General features: G+C 50.5%; 1 protein-coding gene across 1 annotated transcript in view; it reads right to left on the reverse strand.

Annotated features, from left to right (window-relative positions):
- Window positions 1-8,200, reverse strand: part of EIF3H (eukaryotic translation initiation factor 3 subunit H) — a 119,612-nt gene that overhangs the window by 110,452 nt on the left and 960 nt on the right. The gene's annotated exons all lie outside the window — the stretch shown is intronic.

Genomic DNA, 8,200 nt, shown 5'->3' on the forward strand with positions numbered 1-8,200 from the left:
GGAGCTGGGCAGCAGCAGTACCAGGAGGGAAGGCTACAGGGGCCCCCTCCCCAAATTCCCCATAGCCGCCCTCCCCAGCACTGCCGCTGTCTACCCCGCCCGCCCCAAGCCCAGGCCCCCTGCCAAGAAGAGGCACATCCCCCAGCTCCAGCCCACAGCAGGCAGCCCCTCCTCACCCTGCACACAGATCCATGGGGCACATGCCCCCCATGCCTCCCCCAGGGGTGCACGCAGTGGCAGGAGCTGCCCCCACATTCCCCACACAAGCCACCCACAGCTCCATCCCGTGCCCTGCCAGTCGGACAACATCTGCCCCAGCTCCACTCCCTCCCTCACCATGGGGGTCTCGATATGGACCAGTATATCTGTGCACCTCTAGGACTGCTCAAACACCTCAAAATACATTAAACTAAAAGATATATTGAGGTAGAAACTGCAACAATACCAGACCTGATCTGTAACCATTTGAGTGTTGTATGTTGACCTGTATGTTGATATGTTCGCTGCATGACTACGCTGGTTTAGGTTAATAACTGACCGTAAGGAAGAATTGAGCAGAAAGTAAAAGAATGGTTCAATGTAAGCCAATCTTCACAAACCCAATAAACATTTGAGGATTGTTAAATAATGGAACTGTTAGCTTTGAAGTTCTTTCTTCCCAGACAACTAGCAAAATTAGTTTTGTCCATCAAGGCAACCCTGGCAAATATCAGAGCAGAGAAACCAAGAACCAAGAGAGATATTTGCCAGTGGAAGGCAGCTATTCAGGCATGTTCAAGGGGATCAGGCTGAGGCATATAGAAGAAATAAAGAATTCTGTCTCTCAACAGGTAAAGTCACAAGATCAAAGACCGCTGCTCCAGAAAGAACCCAAAACAAAAAAAACAAAAAAATGCATGCATGCAGAAGTTGTAGCATGAACAACCACACCTTCATTGGATAAAACCGATCTTGAACTATGAATATGCAATATAAAATATGCTGCACCCACAGCCATGGCCCTCAGCCCTGCCCTGCCCAGCCCAGCCCTGGAAGGTAGCCCGAGCCACAGCATGTGCACTGGGCTCACCACGCAGTTGGGCTGAGGTAGTACAGCAGCCAGACCACACCTTCACTGGGTAAAATTGATCCTGAGCTATGTATACTGCATACTAACAGTGTTATCCATACTCCCACTAATGTCCCACCATACATTTGTCATTGTCCAGGTGGTCTGCTTAGCCTGTTTTTGGCACTATACTAAACAGGAAACATTTACCAGGCAAATAATACTGCACACAATTGCACAAGTTACTCTGCAAGAATCATGTTCTTCAGCAATGACATGTCATTTGTATTATAAGCATGGAAAAGAATAGGCTTGGATTAGAGCAGAGCGAACATGTAGAGCATGGTGAGCAATAGGCACCAGGAGAAAACTCAAAATTCAATAAAATTTGTTAATTCAGAACAGTCAAGTACAGGACCATGCATCAGCTAAGTAGGTGGGTCAAAGAGGGTTGCAGAAGGGGTGGGTAAAATGTGGCCTACGGGCAGGATCCAGCCCACCAAATGAATCTATCTAGCCTGTGGCTGCTCCTCTGAAGGAGAACTGTAGCTGGCCCATGGCTACCCTGGCTTTCGGTGCCCTTCTCCCATCTCCTTCCCCCGTGCCCTAACCAGCTGCAGCAGCAGCAAAGCAGTCCCTCCCCTCCCTGGCCTGCCCAGCCCCACGTCCCAGGCCCCAGTGCATGCTCCAAGGCAGAGGGCACTAAGTTCCTGGTCAGGCTCCTACCTGGCAACACTGCCTGCGCAGAGCTCTAACCCTGCAGCCATCTGCAGACCAGACATCCCAGCCACTGGAGACGGTCAAAAGCTCAGGCATGCTTCTCCCCGCTGATGGGGTAAAAGGGTCAGACACTGCAAGTTATCTAGGCAATGCTGGGCCAGACCAAGCTAGGGCCTGGTAGGGACACAGGTGCCGCTAACACAGGGCCGTGCTACGTTCCCATGCACCGTTTCAGGCCACACCACATGGGCACAGCTGTAGTGAATCCTGCCCAACCCCAGCACAGCTCCTGCCCAACCCCAAATCCCCAGCAGGCAGCTGGTTTGGGCAGGAGCCACACCAGCTGTTCAAGCTACGCCCACGTGGCCCAAAGCAGCATATGGGAACACAGTGCAGCACCAGGCCAGACCAGTTCCACACTGTGTTCCCACGTGCCATTTTGGGCCACATGGATGCAGCTGACAGCTCCTGCCCGAGTGGGCTGCATGCCAGTGACTCAAGGTGAGGCAGGGGGAGCAGGCACAGCTGTGGGGAGCTCTTGCCTGTACGTGCATGTGCCTGTGGCTCTCAGTGGCGAAAAACCTGTTACATGGACCTCCAACCCAAATAATTGCCCACCCCTGGGGGTTACAGCCTAGTACAGGAGTGGGCAAAATTATCTTGCAGAGTAATTATCATGCCAGATCCAGCCCAAGAGATTTTATCTGACCCACAGCATGGCCCTCAGCCCTGCCCAGCCCAGACATGGGAGGGCAGCCAGAGCCATAGTGTGTGCACTGGTCTTGCCATGAAGTGGGGCTGGGGCAGCACAATGGCCAGACTCTGCTTCCTGACAGTCCTGGCGGCAGGAGCTCCTTCCAGCTGCCACAGCTAGTGTCACCACTGCCACCACACCTGGCTCCACTCTTCAGACATCCTGGCCCCAGACCCATGTAGGCAGGGCACCCTCGGCCAGTATGGGGCACAGACATGCCATAAGCAACATCTGGGAACACAATGGGTGGGGACAGTGACATGCAGGGCCAGAGCTTGGGGTAGAACCACAATCCACACATACCCAAGATGGGTGCCAGTTGTGCAGACAGGGGCATGCCGGGAGTGGATCTGCCCTGGACCCTGTCCCAGCTCTGTCACCACCCCAAGATCCCAGCCTCAGCTTCTCCTGCTCTCAGATGCCATTCCCCACTCACAACTTCCTTCCAATCCACCCAAGCAAGCATGCACTCCTTGCAAGGGTCCCAGGCCAGTCTCCACGGAGACCCTGGGCCAGGGCCACAATCACCAGGCAATAAAAGAGCAGGGCCAGGCCCCACAGCAGTGCCATTTAGGGAGTTGTGGTAAGCTTTGGTGAATGGAGGGAGCAGCAGCGCTAACTCAGCCAGGCAACAGCTCACCAAAACTCCCTAAGCGGCCCCGGCTCTCCAGCCCAAATAACTGCCCACCCCTGGTCTAGTGTAAGGTAGCAAGGGCTCAGAACAGATCTGTCAGAGGAGGGAAAACTCATCTAAAAGGCTAAACTGGTGGTACCCAAATCATCCAGGGCGCACAGAGCAGATCTGTGGGTCCCCCCAAGGTCTGGAAATTTGGCAGTGGGGATGTGATGACAGAATTACAGAGACCCAATCAGAACAGTGAAGGGAACATTTACAGTTAATTTCAAAAGTGTAAAAGTAGTGCATCAGCTTAGGAAAAGGGCATCAGCAAATATAGGCAGATCAATTAAAACCTCTTCTGAAAGTGCAACTGAACTCAAAAATAAAAACAAATGAGATGTTCAGATGCACAAGGAGTGGCAAGGGGAATATACGGTTGTTGGTTGTAGCCATGTTGGCCTAAGGCCACAGGGAGACAAGTTTCTTTGGGTAAATGTGGTATGTTTTATTAGACTGATTTAGTTGGTCTAATAAAAAATATCAATCACATTTACTTAAGGTGGCCTTGACGTCACCATGATCTGCTGGCTGGGGAACTGGCTCCGCAGTAGGACTCAGAGGGTGGTGGTCGACAGAAGCCAATCATCTTGGTGTGCTGTGACCAGCTGGGCCCCACAAGGCTCTGTCCTAGGGCCTATACTGTTTAACATCTTCATCAATGATCTGGGCATTGGTGTCAGAAGTGGACTGGCCAAATTCACCAATGACACCAAACTTTGGGGTAAAACATCCACATCTGAGGACAGGAGGGCGATCCAGGCGGATCTGGACAGACTCATGAAATGAGCAGGTGAGAACCTGATGGTGTTCAACACCAAAAAATGTAAGGTTCTCCACCTTAGGAGGAAAAACCTGCAGCATGCTTATAGGCTCAGTAGTGCTACACTGGTTAGCACAACAGATGAAAGGGACTTGGGAGTCATGGTTGACCACAAGATGAACATGAGCCTTCAGAGTGATGCTGCGGCTAGTAAAGCAAGCAAAACACTAGCTTGCATCCATAGACGCTTCTTAAGCAGATCCCGAGGCAGCATTCTCCTGCTGTACTCGGCCTTGGTGAGGCCGCAGCTGGAGTACTGCATCCAGTTTTGGGCTCCACAATTCAAAAAGGATGTGGAGAAGCTTGAGAAGGTGCAGAGGAGAGCCACGCACATGATCAGAGGTCAGGAAAACAGACCTCATGATGAGAGGCTGAGAGCAATGGGGCTATTCAGCCTGGAAAAGCGCAGGCTCAGGGGTGATCTGGTGGTCACCTATAAGCTTATCAGGGGTGTTCATCAGGATCTGGGGGAATGTCTGTTCACCAGAGCGCCCCAAGGGGTGACAAGATCGAAATGTCACAAACTCCAATGTGACTGATTCAGGCTGGACCTAAGAACAAACTTCTTCACTGTCCAAGCCCCCAAGGTTTGGAATAGACTGCCACCGGAGGCAGTTCAAGCACCCACTTTGAACGCCTTCAAGATACATATGGATGCTTATTTTGCTGGGATCCTATGATCCCTGCTGACTTCCTGCCCCTGGGGCAGGGGGCTGGACTCGATAATCCTCCGGGGTCCCTTCCAGCCCAAATGTCTACGAAGGAGACATTTTTATAGAACGCAAGATGTTTTATGTAAATCAAAAGGTACATCTGAGCTGAAGTACCGCATGCAGTGTGTGTCAATGAATCCTATCTATCTGGCGAAATATAAAGAAGTGTGACTACAAGTAAAGGAAAAGCACTTTTGAGAAGATACCAACATTCACCGCTTTAAGAAGTTCAATAGGAACAGACATGATTATATTTAACAGAGTGAATAATATAATATTATATATTATAAATATATAACCAATAATATTCTTCACTTCAGTGATAAGGTGAATTCAGCAGCCTAGAAAGGATAGCCATTACATTTAGTACTTCTTGGGAAAAATTTTGGAGTGCATGAGCTTAGGCATGCCAAAAACTGAAAGGGAGAGTGGGTGGACACAAAGAAGCCACAGGTAAACACAGAGGGCAAATAATGAAAAGATAGGACAGGACCAAAAGATATCAAGTTCAAAAGGCCCATGTTCAAAATGAGAAATCCAAGGGCGGGGGGGGGAACGCCAAGCAGAGAAACCTAGACCGTGCATACTGTTTCTGAAAGAAGATCAAGTTGCTGACAGATAACCACCAGAGAAATCCTAGCATCAGACAACATGAACAAACAACAGAATGTAATTAGGCTGCTTGACACAGAGCAGTTCCACCACTCTAATCTATGGTCATCCTAACCAGTACCAAAAATAGATTGGCAAGGTCTCCAGTCCACAAATGAGGTCACAAATAGGGTAGGCAAATATGATAAAGGTGTAGAAAAAATGCAGTCAGAACCTCAACAACAAGTTTGGAAGAAGACAGGAGGAAATGGACACAGCCTGGTGCAGCACACGTAAATACATGCCAGGACCTTCCACTCTCTACACCAGTCATTCTCAACCGAGGTGTTTTGACACCCTGGGGTACCTTCAGTTCCTTTCAAGGGAGCCAAGCAGTGTCAGTACCGTTAAGTGTATAAACATGATTCACAAGATAAACCTAGAGTTTTCAAACAGGAATGAGCAGTGTTAAATATGTTCTGACCTATTATGATCTTTCTAAGTTCTTTGAAATGAAAAAAATCTTCTATTATATCTCTGTAGTGATAAAAGAGCAAAAATTAAGAGCTGGCATTTTCCAAAGGGTCTCTCAAGTCTAACAAGATTGAGAATCACTGGTCCACATCAATGACTTGCACTAGTAGTGCGTCAGTGGCCACAGCTCCATGCAAGAGGCATCACCTTATGTTTTCAGCACACTGTAGAACCAAGGTGAAGTGTGGTCCATGATCCAATTTGGCAAACCCCAGAAACATTGCTGGGCATCCCAAGAAAATACTCCTTTTCCAAAAGCAGCTTCAATACCCGCATCTGCCTCCCACATTTCTGATTCTGCTTGGCCACGCTGAAGGCAATGCACTTAACTACTCAGTTTTTATTCTTTTGCAATTTGAAAAAGCAGTAGCCATGGCACCAAGAAACATCTGTGGCCACAGGGAAAGAAACTGTTGATGGCACAAATCTCCCTTACTGAATGGGGGAGGCAACCTAGTGGCAGATGATACAGAAAAGACTCAAGTAGTCAATGCCTTTTTTACCTCAGTCTTCGCAGGCAAGGTCAGCTCCCAGACTACTGTACCTGGCAGCACAATTTGGGGAGAATGTGAGCAGCAAACAGTGGCAAGAGAACAGATATGGGCAAGGATGGCCAAATATGGCCCACATGGTGCATCCAACCGGCAATATGATTTTATCTGACCCCTTGGTCCCGCCCAGTTCAAGGCTGGGAAGCAGCCCAGGTTATGGCATGTGCAGCCACGGACACATAGGTGCCACCTACCACAGAGCACAGCCTACCCTATCCCCACACTTGGCTGTCAAGCACACCAGGAGCTGTAATCCATAAGGTCAGATGGCACAGCAGCAGGACTAGGCTTCCTGGCAGCCCCCACAGTGGCAGCTCCCTCTGGCTGCTGCTGCTGGACCTGGCCCCACTGGCCAGGCACCCTGGCCCATCTGCCTTTCACCCACCACTGAGGGAAGATGAAGCAGAGAAGACATGCACACAGGACATGCCCAGCCAGGCAGATGGGATAGGGCCACGGGAGGACAGGGAGCAGCATCAGGGAGCAGAACAGGCAGGTAGCAACACGGCCAAGACTGAGATACAGTGACAGTGTGACGCTGGGACCAAGCTGTAATCCACTGTCCTCACATCCATGCAATGAGCACCAGGTCTGCAGGCAGGGGACAGCCGCTGCCCACAGAACTGGCACCCACTGCAGGGATTGTGGCTCTGCCCCAGACCCTGGCCTCACAGTCACCACCCCTTAATCCCAGCCCTGGCCTCTCTCACCTGTCCTGTTTCTCCATTCACCTGCAACCCCATCCCATCTGCCCAGCTGAGCACATCCCACCTGTGGGGTCCCAGGCTAGTTTCCATGCCCACCCACTCTGTCCAGCATCCCTGACTGTGGGTGCAGGGCCAACAGGCCTGGGGCCAGATAGGATCAATTGTCATTTCCCCGCCCTCACTATGCTAGGTAGTGTGACAAGGTGTCAAGGCTGCGTCAGCACCCCTTCCTCCCACCTCCCCCCCCCACCCCCAACAGGTCACCGAAACTCTGGGTCAGCACCTACAGCTCTCACCCCCTTCCCAAAACAGCTGACCAAAAGTCCTTAAGTAATTGGCCACCCCTACATTAGGGACTACTTAGAAAAGCTGGATAAATGCAAAGGACAAGTGAAAAGTGCTGCTTGTAGGACCGAATAATCCCAAGCACCAGAACAGGTTGGGGGCTGACTGGCTGGGCAGCAGAAAAGGACCTGGAGTTTACAGTGGACAACAAGCTGAATATGAGCCAGCAGTGGTGTCCTTATTGCAAAGCAAGCTAACAGGCTTCTGGTCTGCATTGGTAGGCGTCTTGCCAGTAGGTCAAGGGACATGATTCTTCCCCTGTAGTCAGCACTGGTGAGGCCACATCTGCAGTACTGTGTTCAGTTTTGGGCCCCCCACTACAGCAAGAATGTGGACAAATTAGAGAGAGTCCAGCAGACGGCAACAAAAATGGTGAGGGAGCTGGGGGACATGACTTGAGGAGAGGCTGAGGGAACTGGTTTTATTTAGTATGGAGAAGAGAAGACAGAGGAGATTTAGTAGCAGCCTTTGATTACCTGAAGGCTGGTTCCAAAGAGGATGGAGCTGGACTGTTTTCAGTGGTGGCAGATGACAGAAAAGGAGCAACAGTCTTAAGTTGCAGCAAGGGAAGTTTAGGTTAGATATTAGGAACTCTCTCACTAGGCAGGCAGTAAAACACTGGCACAGGTTACCCAAAGAGGTAGTAGACTCTCCATCCTCAGAGGCTTTCAAAACCCAGCTAGACAAAGCCTTGGCTGGGATTTTCTAGTTGGGGATGGTCCTGCTCTGAGCAGGGGG

Source organism: Gavialis gangeticus, unplaced genomic scaffold (assembly GCF_001723915.1).
Source record: "Gavialis gangeticus isolate Ggan-Ray unplaced genomic scaffold, GavGan_comp1, whole genome shotgun sequence".
Taxonomy (NCBI): domain Eukaryota; kingdom Metazoa; phylum Chordata; order Crocodylia; family Gavialidae; genus Gavialis; species Gavialis gangeticus.